Below are 15,348 nucleotides of genomic sequence, written 5' to 3' on the forward strand. Positions count from 1 at the left end.
TGAGAACCTTAAAATGTCATAAAAATGTTGAATCAACCCCTCATTCATGTAAGAGTCCTCTCTAGCATTTCTGATGGGTGGGTATCCAATGTCTTTAAGCATTTTTAATGACAGGGATCATATAAATAGCATCAATATATTGCTTTAAGAGCTTTCTATATGTTATTTGATTGATCCTCACAATAACCCTGTGAAGTAGGTGTTATTATTACCCCCATTTTTCACATGAGGAAATTGAGGCCGAAAAAGGTTTACTGGCTTACCCAGGGTCACACAGCTAGTAAGTGTCTGAGGCAAGATTTGAACTGAGATTTTCTTGATTCTAAGGCCAATACAGTATCGACTATTCAGTTTCACTTCTGTGAAAGATGAAAAAACACAATTCCCTCCTTTTTTGGAAAAAAACAAACAAACATCCTATTGATTTGTGGGTTATTTTGGTAATTTTTTTTTCTCTTTTTTGTTGTTTATTATGAGGAGTAGCCTCCTTAGTAAGAAAGAGGGAAGGAATCTATCCAGAAAAGAAAGTGAGGGGGAGCAGCTAGGTGGCGTAGTAGATAAAGCACCGGCCCTGGAGTCAGGAGGACCTGAGTTCAAATCCGGCCTCAGACACTTGACCCTTACTAGCGGTGTGACACTGGGCAAGTCACTTAACCCTCAATGCCCCACCAAAATAAAAAAAGTGAGGTAAAAACAAAAGTTATCAATACAAATTTAGACCAAAAAAATCCAATTTGGGGATTTGCATAGAAGGCAGTACCTACACCAAACCTTGAAAAAAGCTTAGGATTCTCAGAGGTAGAGGCAAGGAGGTCAAACCTACCAAATATGGAAGACAGGAGGTGAGAAGGCCTTGGGGATGAGTGATGGAATTCTGACCTCAGGGAACAGCAGGGAGGCCAGTTTAATTGGAACATGTAAAATGAAGAGGAAGAAGCGAGAGAGAAATAGCATGAAATAAATCTGTAAAAAATGGGTCCCAAATGGTGTCACAAACTCAGACTTGGTTGAACAGAACAATAAAAGGTTCCCTTAAGCTCTAAATTTATAATCCTTTTTATGTCTTTGTTTTCCCAGTGCCTGGACTGTCATAGACACTGGATGAATAAAGGGAAATGACTCTGTTGATGATAGTTGTTTTACCCTGGATATATCATGTTTGTACATAGTTGTTTGTTTGCTTGTTCTCCCCCTGATTAGATTATGAGCTCTTCAAGAACAGATACTATTTTTTGCCTTTCTTTGTATTCGTAGCACTTAGCACAGTATCCTGTATATAGTGGGTGCTTAATAAATGCTTGTTGACTAATTGACTGATATGTCTCACCTTTCCCTGCATACACAAAAAATACATCACCCTATTGTTGTATCCTCTCCTTCTTTAGATTACTTTTTTTTGGTTTTATTTTTTTGTGTGTGAGGCAATTGGGGTTAAGTGACTTGCCCAGGGTCACACAGCTAGTAAGTGTCAAGTGTCTGAGGCCAGATTTGAACTCAGGTCCTCCTGACTCCAGGGCTGGTGCTCTATCCACTGTGCCACCTAGCTGCCCCTTAGATTACTTTTCATTAATTCTTCTGGATTTTTTGGTGACAGTCCAGATTCATAATTGCAACTCTTGATGTGCATGCTATTTCCACCAGTGCAGACTGGCAACACCTCTGCTAATTTTAATCTTGGAGCATGACCTTGGACATTGGGAGTTGAAGTGACTCCCCCATGATAACACAGATATTCTGTCTCAGAGATAGGACTTCCTGAAGCCTAGTCTTCTATCCACTCTATCGTGCTGACTCTTGTATTATTTTATATATTTTTTATATTTATTTATTTGTGAATATGTAATGTCCTTCTTCCCACTCACTCATTCCTAGGACATTATTTTTGCTTTCAATGACTTCAGTGCCTCACTCACTATATTTCTCTCCATTCTTGCTTTCATGCCAGGGGCATTCAAGACATAGAGTGACACTTCCTCAAATATACTCCCTTCCCAAGTTCTAGATCTTCTCTACTCTTGTGACCTAATCCTCAACTCCACCTCTCAATGCACAGAAACGATTGTGCCTTTGATCTTGCCATCACCCACAAATGTTCCATTTCCATAAGGGGCACAGTGGATAGACTTCTGAGGCTGGGGTCAGAGAGACCTGAATTCAAATCTAAGCTCAGACACTTCCTATCTGTGTGCTTCTGGACGAGTCACTTAATTTTTCTCTGCTTCAGTTTTCTCATCTGTAAAATGGGGATAATAATAGTGTCTATCCCCCAGAGTTATTGTGAGGATCAAATGAGATAATATTTACACATTTAGACATGTCAAGCACTTATCATTGAACCTGACAAATAGAAGACGTTTAATAAATGCTAGTTTCTTCTCTTTCTTCCTAAATTTCTTTACCTGATGCTAAGCTTTTATCTTTCCATCTCTTTATATGACCTGTGAAACTTTAACCCTATTCTTCATCTTCACCAGAGACATTAATCTTTCCAACCCTCAGTATTTTCCCAGGTTTAAACCCAATACTATTTACAATCTCTTCCCTTCCCTATATCTACCCATTGATGAGTCAGTTTAACTTTATGCTATACTTTGTTCTCAAAACTCTTGCCTCCTTGTCCTTTTGCTGATCACATCTTGCCAAACCGCAGTCCTAGAGCTAGAAGGAGTCACAATATAGAGCTAATCAAGGCCACCACAAATTTGTATTATCCAATATAAATGGGGTTCTAAGAACAGCAAGGCCATCCTTCTATCCTCATCTAATTGAATCTCCATTCCACTCACCACAGCAGCTGCTCCAAACCTTCTCTCTCAAACCTCCCGGGCACATCTCTCTCATGCATTCAGCTGAAGACCTCATCTTATATTTGAAGAGATCGAAGTCATCTGCTAAGAGCTCCCTCTTCTCCTCTTCTCCTCTTCTCCTCATCCTGTAAACACCACCCTCCAAAGAATCTTCCACCATTTTAGTCTCTGGTAAAGAGATTTTCTCCTTGCCAAGACCAACCATCTCTAAGCACCATTGATCCCATCCCATCCTATCTTATCCAGTAAAATGTCTCCATCATCATCATCATGGTCCTTCTAATCTTTAATCTTTTCCTTTCTGTTGGAACCTTTCCTGATGCCTCTACCATCCTCCAAAAATCTGCACTTCGATCTATCCTTCTAATAGTCATCATCCTATATATCCTTTCATTTCGTTCTCTACTAAATTCTTTGAAAAGGATGTTTATACTTCATGCCATCACTTCCTCCATTTCCACTCTCTTTTAAATCTTCTCCATCTGACTTCCAAATATCATCACTCAACTGAAACATCTCACTACAAAATTAACAGTGATCTCTTAATTGCCACATCTAGTGGTTTTCTTCTCAATCTTCGTCATTCTAGACCTACTTCTCTGCCTCTTTTGACACTGTGGATTGCCTTCTCCTACTGGATATTCTCTCCTCTGGGTTTTCATGAGTCTACTTTTGGTTTTCCTCTTTCCTGACTGCTCCTTCTTGGTATCCTTTCAATCTCCATCCAGGTCATGATGATTAAATGTGGGTATCTTCCAAGACTTTGTTTTAGGCACCTTTTGTCTTTTCCATTCTACTATTGTTGTTCAGTCATGTCTGACTCTTTATTTGGGGTTTTCTTGGCAAAGACATTAGAGTAAGTTGCCATTTCCTTCTTCAGCTCATTTTATAGATAAGGAAACTGAGGCAAACAGGGCTAAGTGACTTGCCCAGGGTCACACAGCTACTAGGTATCTGAGGCTGGATTTGAACTCAGGATGATGAGTCTTCCTGACTCCAGGCCCAGGACTCTGTGCTGCTCTTTCTGTCTATACTATCTCACATGATCTCATCAGGTCCTATTAGTTTAAACATCATTTCTATACAGATGTTTCCAGGCACATATATTCAGAGTTAATCTCTCTTCTGAGCTCCAGGTCCAAATCACCAGCTGCCTATCAAACATGAATAACTGGAAGTTTTGTAGGCATCTAAAGCTTATCGTATTCAATACAAAACTCATCTATTTTCCCCAAAGTCTTCCTTCTTTCTAATATCTCTATCACCGTTAAATACACCACTGACCTCTCAGGCACCTGGGTCAACCACCCCAGCATCCTCCTTGGCATCTCCCTCTTTTCCCACATAGCCAATCAATTGTCATATTGTGTCATTTCTACCTTTATTACATCTCTAACCGATCCTCTGTGTAATTGCCCAAGCAGTTTCCTCAAATTACAGGTCTGGCTATATCATACATGACTTCTGCCCTGATCAGCAAACTCCACTGGGTCCCTGTTACTTCCATGATCAAATATAAAGCCTTGGGTTTGGCATTTAAAGCTCTTTACAGCCTGTTGTCCCCTTCCTATCTTTCTAGTCTTCTCTGGTTTATTCATCTTCATGCATGCTACAAGTCAATGCTACTAGCCTACTTTATATTCCTTATACACAACAATACATCTCCTGTTCTTCTTCTGTACCAGCTGTCCTCTATGCCTGGGATGCTCTTCTTCCTCACCCCTGCTTTTAACGTCTCTGGCTTCCTTCAAAACAAAGCTAAAATGGGGCAGCTAGGTGGCACAGTGGATAGAGCACTAGCCCTGGATTCAGAAGTGCCTGAGTTCAAATCTGGCCTCAGACACTTAACACTTACTAGCTGTGTGACCCTGGGCAAGTCACTTAACCCCAATTGCCTCACTAAAACAAACAAACAAAAAAAACCCCCAAAGCTAAAATAAAACTTTCTACAACTGATCTTTCCCTGGACCCCTAGGCTAGAGACTTCCTTCTCTTTCTTTTACTCTGAATGTTTTTGGTCTGTACTAGTTATTTACATGTTATCTTACCCATTAGAAGGTAAACTCGGGGGCAACTAGGTGGTGAAGTGGATAGAGCACTGGCCCTGGATTCAAGAAGACCTGAGTTCAAATATGGCCTCAGATACTTAACACTAGCTGTGTGACCCTGGGCAAGTCACTTAACCCCAATTGCCTCACGAAGAAGAAGAAGAAGAAGAAGAAGAAGAAGAAGAAGAAGAAGAAGAAGAAGAAGAAGAAGAAGAAGGTAAGCTCCTTGAGGGCAGGTACTGATTTTGTATTTTTGCCTTTTTTTATATCCCCAGTGCTTGGCACAATTACACATAATAAACACTTAATCAATGATTGTTGATTGAATGACCTAAGGTTCCATCTAGCTCAAAATCTTATGATTTTATGTCACATTCAACTCTTCAGTATTCTAAATAACTGAAGAGCATGCATTTCAACTAAATGCATATTTTAAGGACAAATTATTTATGTTTTTAATACAAGGGAGAGGGTTCTATAGCACTCTCCACCATCTCAAAGTAACGCATTTAAGGCCGTGATGAAATTTTAACTATGTAAATGGGATAGTCTCTACTATGTGATTTATTTATGAAGTGTCAACCTCTTTGATTGGATCAAGAAGAATGGCTTTGATAGCCATTCCTCTAAATAGCTAGAAGAATGTTAGCAGTGAGCCAATAAAGTGGTGAACTCATCCAGCAGTGGGACATTCCAAGTTCGGGAATTGAGATTTCCCATTCGTAGGGCAGCTAGGTGGCACAGTAGATAAAGCACTGGCCTTGGATTCAGGAGGACATGAGTTCAAATCCATCCTCAGACACTTGACACTTACTAGCTGTGTGACCCTGGGCAAGTCATTTAACCCTCATTGCCCTGAAAAAAAAAAGATTTCCCATTCTAGGGCCAGCTAGGCGGTACAGTAGATAGAGCACCAGCCCTGGAATCAGGAGGACCTGAGTTCAAATTTGACGTCAGACACTTGACACTTTCTAGCTGTTTGACCCTGGGCAAGTACCTTAACCCTAATTGCCTTGCAAAAACAAAGATTTTCCATTCTAAAGGAATTGCTCTTGAGGAAAGGATAAAGCTTCTGTCTTTATCACTTTGTAACTGTTTTAGTCACTTTCCCTGTCTCTGTCTCTGCCTCTTTCTATCTCTGTATCTATTTGTTTGTTTGTCTCTATATTTCTGTCTCTGTGTCTCTGTCTCTCACTCTCTCTCCCTCTGAGTGTGAATTTGGCCAGGAGCAGAGGACAAATAGGTATGAAAAAACCATTACCCAAGAAAGGAGGCAGCTTTGAGCAGAATGATACCTCACACCAAAAATGCCAATGAGATTCAAGAAAGGACTTCCATATCATAGAGTACCAGAAATTATAAGCTACCTATATGACCCAAGTGTATACTTCATGTATGTATCCCTACCATCTTATTCTAAGTTTGAGACTAATCTTCTCACAGTTCCGTACATATCTGTTGTACTCCAAGTTTTGAGGTAAATGTTTTATACCAGCTATTCTTACTGTGTGATTGCAGTAAATAACTTTGATAAAAGCTAATTAAATCTCTTGCTTGTTTATTGGTGGGAAGTTTATGGTGGGAAGTGGTGGCTTATGAATGAAAGTATTAGTCACTCAATTCCCTAGTTACTCTTTATACCCTGAAATTAGAAATCACCTGCCCTCAGGACCACCAGCTCTAGTGGGAGTTATAGGAGTTAGCTCAAAGGAGGTGCTACATTAACTATATAATTTAAAACTACAACTAAATTTTAAGTTCTCTAAGGGAAGAAAAGTGTTTTATTGACCTTGTGCAATGTTAGGAGCTGAAGAAACTACAGAATAGGGGCTTCTTAAATGCCTACATTTGTGACAAAATCTCTATGAATAAGTCCTGAAAAAACCATTGGGAGTTTGTAGATGTTCAGTTAAGTGCTAAAAAATGAACAAGGTCAGACTAGATGGATTCTGTTGCCCTCCAGTTCTCACATTTGAACCACCCACCTACAGAACTACAAGTCTATCCCTAGGGAATATGAGAAAGGCTTTATCCATGGCCAGACAGAGTATGTATACAATCCATCAAGTAGAAAAATATACTAATCTATTTACTAAAAAAGGAAAAGAAAGAAAGAAAAGAAAAGAAAAGAAAAAACTTCCCAGTGGATGTCTGGCACCAAAGTTGAGGACTTATGGGAAGAAACAGAATCCATCTTCTGACATGACATATTCTTGTCAATGACGATGCTGGCAAAGACAGATCCTGTGAATAAGAGGGCTCTGTTGAAGCCCTAAGGGACATCCCTAGAGATCAGTAGCTGTGGTGCTGAGGAAGGGGTGGGGTGATGCTAAGAAAGGACTGAGGTACCCAGTGTTTTTAATTTTATCTCAATCTCATCTTCCTGGGTTTTTTTTGGCTAGGGCAACGAGGGTTAAGTGACTTGCCTAGGGTCACACAGCTAGTAAGTGTCAAGCATCTGAGGTCAGATTTGAACTCAGGTCCTCCCGAATCCAGGGCCAGTGCTTTATCCACTGTTCCACCTAGCTGTCCCCTCATCTTCCTGTTCTTAGGGGGAAAAATCATTTAATTCAGTTTGATTCAGCAAACACTAAAAAAAATATTAACCAGGTTCTGTGCTAGGTGGACCCTAGGAATATAAAGATGAAAAAATAAGGAAAAAAGTTCCTTTCTTCAAAGAGCTCACATTCTATTAGGGGAACAAAATGTGCATAGGAAAGTAAACCCAAATATACACACATGTGCATGTTTCTGTTATTTCTTGAAGACTTGGCTTCAAGGTCAGGATCTGACACTAGCTACATGAATCAAGGCAACTAGGTAGCACAGGGGATAGACCTCTAGATTTGGAATCAGGAAGATCTGAGTTCAAATCTTGCCTCAGATACTTAGTAGCTAGGTGATCCTGGACAAATCGCTTAACTTCCCTTAGCCTCAGTGTCCTCATCTATAAAATGAGGATAATAACAGCACCTGCCTCACAGAGCTATGAGATAACTTAGGCAATGCACTTTGGAAACCTTAAAGTTCCATATAAATGCTAGTCATATTTTAGAACTTGCTGCTGATGAATTGAATTGAAATGAATTGATATTCCAGTCATTTCTTCTAGGCTTGACTGCCCCTTCAATCACTCCTTTCTGCTCCCACCAGGTTAGACTGTTGAATCAGAATCAAAGGAACTATGAGGATAGGAGTAGTTATTAAAATAAATAAACAAACCTGTGAGGGAAAGAGGTCTACACTGGTCCTTGGTCTGAGCTATTCAAAGTTGCCCCTTATTGCTAGCAAGGAAGACATTCTCTAAATAAAAGAGCAGTAACTGATTATGGAGAACAGCAAAGGGGGCTGTCCATGAAGGTTTTCCTCAGCAATGGGAAAATTTGGCCTCACCAGTCACACAGAAAAGGAATTGGACTCTCTTGGCTTGGCCCCACAGGACAAAACTAAGTTCAGCACTCAGCACAGTGCCTGGAACATAGAAAGTGCTTAATAAATGCTTGTTGACTTGACTTGACTCCAATGGGTGGAAACTATGAGGAAGTATATTTTGGCTCAAAATAATGAAAAACTTCCTAACAATGAGAGCTGTCCAAAACCTGAATGGGCTGCCTCAGGAAATGAAGACTTCCCAGGCATCCCTGGAGATCTTCAGGCAGACGCTACATGACCACGTGTTGGGGATATTGTCATATAGGTGGCACAGTGGACAGAGGGCTGGACCTTTAGTAAGGAAGAGCTATGCTTGAGGCCTGCCTCATCCATGCTAGTTATATGACCCTGGAGCAAGTCAGCCTCTCTCTGCCTCAATTTTCTCATCTGTCAAATGGGGATACACTTGATGCTCTTCCCTATACACATGCACATATCTCAGCAGGTATAGAGCACTTTGCAAACTTTAATGTCCTAAAGAAATGGTGGCTATTATTATGATTGTACAGGGTGGGGCAGTATTTGGGGCTTTGGATAGTTGTTGGTCTAGATGCCCTCAGAGGGCCTTTCCATCTCTGCTAAGCTGTGATCTCAAGAGAAGTCAGTTGTGATTTGTGTAGCCCTGTAATCCTAGAACCTCAACTTCTAAGGTATTTTATGGTTACCAAAGCTCTATCCTCACAACCATCCTGTGGGGTGGGTGGTGCAAGTATCACTCTCCCCATAATCTAAGGAGATGTTCAAAGAGATTTGATGACTTGCCTAGCATTATACAAGTGGTCAGATGCAGACCTATATTTCAAACAGCTCTCCTGACTCAGGAGTGCATTGCTGTTCTTTTCTTGTTTCTTTCTTTTTTTAAAAATTGAGGCAATTGGGGTTGAGTGACTCAACCAGGGTTGCACAGCTAGTAAGAATCTGAGGCCAGATTTGAACTCAGGTCCTCCCGACTCTAGGCCAGTGTTCTGTCTACTGTACCATATAGCTACTCCTCTAGTGCAATTCTTGAGAGAAGGCACAAGAGACTCAAGGATAAGCTTGGAGGTAAATTCCCATTTGGCAAAAAAGGGCATGAATCAACATGAGATTATTTTCATAAAAGGTTCTCATCATAGTAAATACCAATCACAACCTTCCTTGGGAGGCAAAAAAGAGATTGCCTCAAACCTAGTTGTAACCCAATCTTCACTCCAATTTTGGAGGCTGGAAGATTGGGCAATGCTTCATTCACCAAGGAAATAAGCAACTGTCTTGATCTGGTATCAAACAAGACCCATAATGCCTCTTTCATACTATCATCACAGAGTCCCTCTGCTCCCTTCCACATAGACCCTTCAAGCTGCTCATTCAATGACTCCCTTTCCCCTTCAAAGCTTTCCATGATATTTATAAGATCATAGACTCAGAGTTATAGTCAAACCTTCCTGAGGCCCAGGGAAAGAAATCAAGTTTTCTAAGTACTAAGAGGGCAGCCCTCATCCAGTCTTACACTCCCAACTGCCTGCTGGACATTCCCTAGGTTTGCTGCCTCTTCCTGCAAAGAATGTGTCCCTAAACCATCAGCATACACAAGATCAGAATTCATCTGTGTTTGGCCCAAACAGGCTCCTTCCAACTTCATGATTTCTCTCCAGAGCACCATCATTCTTTCCATACTTGACTTTTTATTCCCACTTGCCCATCCCCCCCAAATCAAAATTATTACCCTACCTGGGGGATTCCACCTTTTTTAGTATTCCAGGCACACATTCACTTCTCTCTACACAACCACCCTTGATTAGACCCTTATCAAGCCTCTTACTATGCTATAGCACTAACTTCTTAATTGATATCCCTGGATCTACTCCCCCTCCAATCCCTGCCCACTCAGTTGCTTAAAGTTGAGGTCTGATCATGGCACTCCCAAAGTTTAAAAGGCTATAATGGGGGGCAGCTAGATGGCGCAGTGGATAAAGCACTGACCCTGGATTCAGGAGGACCTGAGTTCAGATCCAGCCTCAGACACTTCACATTTACTAGCTGTGTGACCTGAGCAAATCACTTAACCCTCATTGCCCCACCAAAAAATAGGCTATAATGGCTCCCACCATCAACTTTAGCCCCAAATACAAACTCCTCTTGTTGACTTTAAAGGTCATTCACAGTCTGGCTATAGCCTCCCTTTCCAAATCACTTACACATGATTCTTCTTCATACACTCAACACCCCAGCCAAACTCATCTATTCGCTGTTCCCAATTACACGGGTGTTCTGCAGGCAGCTCTCACAGAAGCTGGTTCATCAATTTTTAGTGTGAACGTTTACACCTTGGAAAACTGACAAATTACAAATCAGAGCTTGATTTATTGTTTTATTAATTATGTAGACTAAAGAAAGTTTTGGAGAAAATGTGGATGATACAGATTAACCCTACAAATGTACCACTCATTTTTTTCTGAGAAGCAGTTATTAAACATTTGCCCGCCTGTGACCACCATCCCATCTCCTGCCTTTATTCCTGAAATGTTCTTTCTTGCCTTCCATTTCTTGGAACTTACTCCCAATTCCCTTCAAGGTTCAAATGCAATGCCACCTCTTTTAAGAAGCCTTCCCTTGGGGCAGCTAGGTGGCACAGTGGATAGAGCACCGGCCCTGGATTCAGGAGGACCTGAGTTCAAATATGGCCTCAGACACTTGACACTTACTAGCTGTGGGACCCTGGGCAAGTCACTTAACCCCTATTGCCCTGCAAAATAACCCCAAACAGACAAACAAACAAACAAAAAAACCAAGAAGCCTTCCCTGATTCCCCCAGTGGTTAATGCCCTCCTCTCCAAACTATGTGTTTTTTAAAAATATATTCTGTTGGGGCAGCTAGGTGGCGCAGTGGATAGAGCACTGGCCTGGATTCAGAAGTACCTGAGTTCAAATCCGGCCTCAGACACTTAACACTTACTAGCTGTGTGACCCTGGGCAAGTCACTTAACCCCCATTGCCTCACACACACACACACAATATTCTGTTTATTTATCTGTGGCCTTGTTGTACCCACTAAATAGAATATGGACTCTTCCACTGCCCAGTATGGTACTAGGAACTAGGAACATCATATATGCTCATCAATTGATTGCCAAGATTCAAACCCACTTCCCCTGACTCCAAATAAAGTCCTCTCTCCACTCTGCCACTCTCCATCTCTTTGTTACCTGATTTTACCTGGATGAGGAGTGCTAAGAGGGTGGGGAAGAGACCATGGCATGAAGATCCCTCTTTTTTCAATTGTGACAAGTCCTGGTTTTAGTTAAACTAGATTAGAGTTTGTTTTGTTCTTAACCTATCTGAACTTCCTGGGTTCTAAGTTTGGAATAGGAATTAGACCTTTCCAAATTTAAGATGTGCTCAGAGCTGGCAAGATCAGCTTCCTGGTTCAAAGGAAAATAGCTTGTTAGACTTCTTGGATTTCAATTGACTCTTACAAAAGAATATTTTGATGAATTAAGTGTAAATGAATCAGGAACAGATGGATTAAATTTCCTTTACACATGAGTTTTTAAAGGAAAAACAATGCTTGGCACAGCTTATTCTGGAGTTTTGCCGAACTCCACCTCCAAAAAATAAAAATAAAGATTTTTTTAAAAAAAGAATTTGGAGAGGATTCATGAAAATCCCAGCGAAATGCATTTCCCCCTCCTTCCTTCTTCAGGTAGAGTTCATTTTCCAGAGAGCCTTAAAGCACACTAAAATAACTAATTGTCGTAAATGTGTCATGTTACAGACAAACTCAAAAGTAGTCTCTTCCCCCTCTGGCCTCAGTTTCTCTACCTGTAAGAGGAAAGGTTGGGACTACGTGATCTCGATAGATTCTTCTAGTTCTGGCATTTGACCTTCTGAAATCCCTCAGAACTTTGAATTTCTATGTTCTACGATCCCCTGTGGCTCTGACATTGTATGTTCTAAGGGCCCTCTCAACTCTTTCATTCTGTGTTCTAAGGGCCCTCCCCACTCTCACATTCTGTGTTCTGAGCTCCCTTTTGTCATCTTAAAATCCCTAACTTCCTTCAAAGTTCAGCTAGTGCTGTTTTCTCCATGAAGCCTCCTTGGTTCCTCTAGCTGTGTGTGACTCCCCAACCCCAATGAAGGTGCCTTGGATGCATATGGTGTATCATGTGCATGTGCTTATATGTGTACCTGTTGCTTCACTGTTAGAATGTAATCTTCTTCCAGGGCACGGATAATTTCATTTTTGCTTCTGTATGCCAGCACCAAGCATAGTGCTGCTATACGGTAGGTACTTAACACACCTACTGATTGATGATGGTTGATTGGCATTCAACAGACCACTCTATCATCTGAGAGTGATAATGTAAACCAACTGAGGCAAAGTCTGCGCTTTGCATTGCTCATATAGAATACTAAGAACTTTGAAGAATACTCATGTTGTCTGGAAAGGAAAGAGAAAGGGACTTAGATGAGCACTAAGACATTGAAGCCTAGTGGCAATGTGTCTCCTGCCTCATTTACCCAATATCAGTGTCCAAAGTCCCATCAGCTTTTTCAAGCCAAAGAGCAGTCACTGAGAACAGTACTGAGACCTCTGTCCTAGGACGATCCTGTCTGGAGAGTGGGGTTTGGTTCTGGGTGTTGTATTTTGGGAGGAACTTTCTTTGACAAGCTGGGCTGGGTCCAGAGAAAGGCAGCCAATGAGTGGACTGCAGACAATACTCTGTGATGATCGGTTGGAAGGCCAGGGGATAGTTAATCCTGAAGAGAAGACTAAGGAGGGATACAATCCAAGTGTTTAAATATGGAAACGAATGAATGAATGAATAAATGAATGAGTGGATAGATAGATAGGTGAGTAGATAATGATAACAGTATTTTATAATAATTATATTTATGTAACAATGCATTTATAGTATTTGTATAATAACACTTTAATATCTGCAGACACTTCATGTATATTATCTCGTTTAATCCTCACAACAACCCTTGGAGGCAGGTGCTACTATTATTTCATTTTACAGGTGAGAAAACTGAGGCAGAGAGCAGTTAAATCACTTGACCAGGTTCACAAACTATTAATGTGTGAGGTAGGATTTGACCTCAGGTCTTTTTTTTTTTTTTTTTTTTTTTTTGGTGAGGCAATTGGGGTTAAGTGACTTGCCCAGGGTCACACAGCTAGTTAAGTGTTAAGTGTCTGAGGCTGGCTTTGAACTCAGGTCCTCCTGAATCCAGGGCCAGTGCTCTATCCACTGCGCCACCTAGCTGCCCCTGACCTCAGGTCTTTTTTAATCCAAGTCACCAAGCACCATGTAACTACCTGGATTTCTATGTGTCTGTCCACATGCCCCATCTTTACAAGTAAGGTCTTTACTGAGGCCTTGACTCCTAGTTTGACAAAGGAAGATTATCTAAGGAGTAAGGTGTCAGAACTTGGTCTTCTAGAAAGAGAAGGGAGGTTACTTGGGCAATGTTAGTCTTAGAGATTGCCTCAAAAGAAACTTCAGATTCAAGAAATCAGGCACCTGGCCTTGTAGAGAGAAAAGGGGAATTCTCTCCCACATGCTTCCTGTGACTGGAGAAACATAAAGGGACTACAGCCACAAGATGAAGGAGCAAGGGATCCTTTTTATTCCCATTAATATTATTTAGTTATTTAGACCATGCAGACCCATTGAGAACAGGGTTACCTATTTAACAGTCCTAAAGAGTGTTGGCCTTTTAGGGGGAGTCACCCATTTATGGGTGATCTCATCCCATTCACATTCACTGTTATTACTGTGTATTTTCCTCCAACCTATTTTCTTCTGTTTATCCTTCTCTTGGTCTCTTTTTTATCCTGTTCCTCCTCAAAAGTCTATGTTGCTTCTGGATACTCTCTCCCTTACTCCTTCCTTCCTTTTATCATTACTCTTTTCTCTTATCACTTTCCCCTCTTTCCCTGTTGGTAGGTATCCAACTAAGTGTGTGTGTGTGTGTGTGTGTGTGTGTGTGTGCATATTCTTCCCTTTTTGAACCAGTTCCAATACAAGTGAGGTTCAAGGATTGCCCATCATCTTCCCCATTTTCCCCTCTACTTTAAAAGTTCATCTTTGGGGACCCCTGTTATATGAGATAATTTCCCCCATTTCTACCTCTCTCTTCCCTGTTCTCCCAGTGTATTTCTCTTTCTCACCCTTTCAATTCTCTAAAAAATCATTTCAACATAATCAGTTCACACCATGCCCTCTGTCTATGTAGACTATTTCTAAATGCCCTAATAATGATAAAGTTCTTAGGAATTACATGTATCATCTTCCCATATAAGAATGTAAAGAGTTTAACTTTATTGAATCTTTTATCATTTCTTTTTCACGTTTATCAGGAGTACTTGAAAGTCCTTTATTCATTAAATATTCATTTCCCCCCTGAAAAATTATACTCAGTTTTGCTGGGCAGGTGATTCTTAATTGTAATCCTAGATCTTTTGCCTTGCAGAATATCATATTCCAAACCCTTCACTCCTTTAATGTGGAAGCTGCTAAATCCTGTGTGTGGCTCTTGACTGCGGCTCCATAATATTTGAATTGTTCTTTCTGGATCCTTGGAGTATTTCTTCTTGATATGGGAGCTCTGAAATTTGGCTATAATATATCCTGGGAGTTTTCATTTTGGAATCTCTTCTAGGATGTGATTGGTAGATTCTTCAATTTCTATTTTACCCTTGGATCTAGGTTATCAGGGTACTTTTCCTTGATAACTTCTTGAAATATGATATGGCTTTCAGGCAGTCCAATAATTCTTAAATTATATCTCATGGGGGCAGCTAGATGGCACAGTGCATAAAGCACCGGCCCTGGATTCAGGAGTACCTGAGTTCAAATCCGGCCTCAGACACTTAACACTTACTAGCTGTGTGACCCTGGGCAAGTCACTTAACCCCAATTGCCTCACCATAAAAAAAAATTATATCTCATGGATCTATTTTCCAAGTCAGTTGTCTTTTCCAATGAGATATTTCACATTTTCTTCTATTTTTTCATTTTTTGGACTTTGTTTTATTGTTTGTTTTGATGTTTCATGGAATCATTAGTTTCCACTTG

The sequence above is a fragment of the Dromiciops gliroides genome, chromosome 2 (assembly GCF_019393635.1).
Source record: "Dromiciops gliroides isolate mDroGli1 chromosome 2, mDroGli1.pri, whole genome shotgun sequence".
NCBI classification, from domain to species: Eukaryota; Metazoa; Chordata; class Mammalia; order Microbiotheria; family Microbiotheriidae; genus Dromiciops; species Dromiciops gliroides.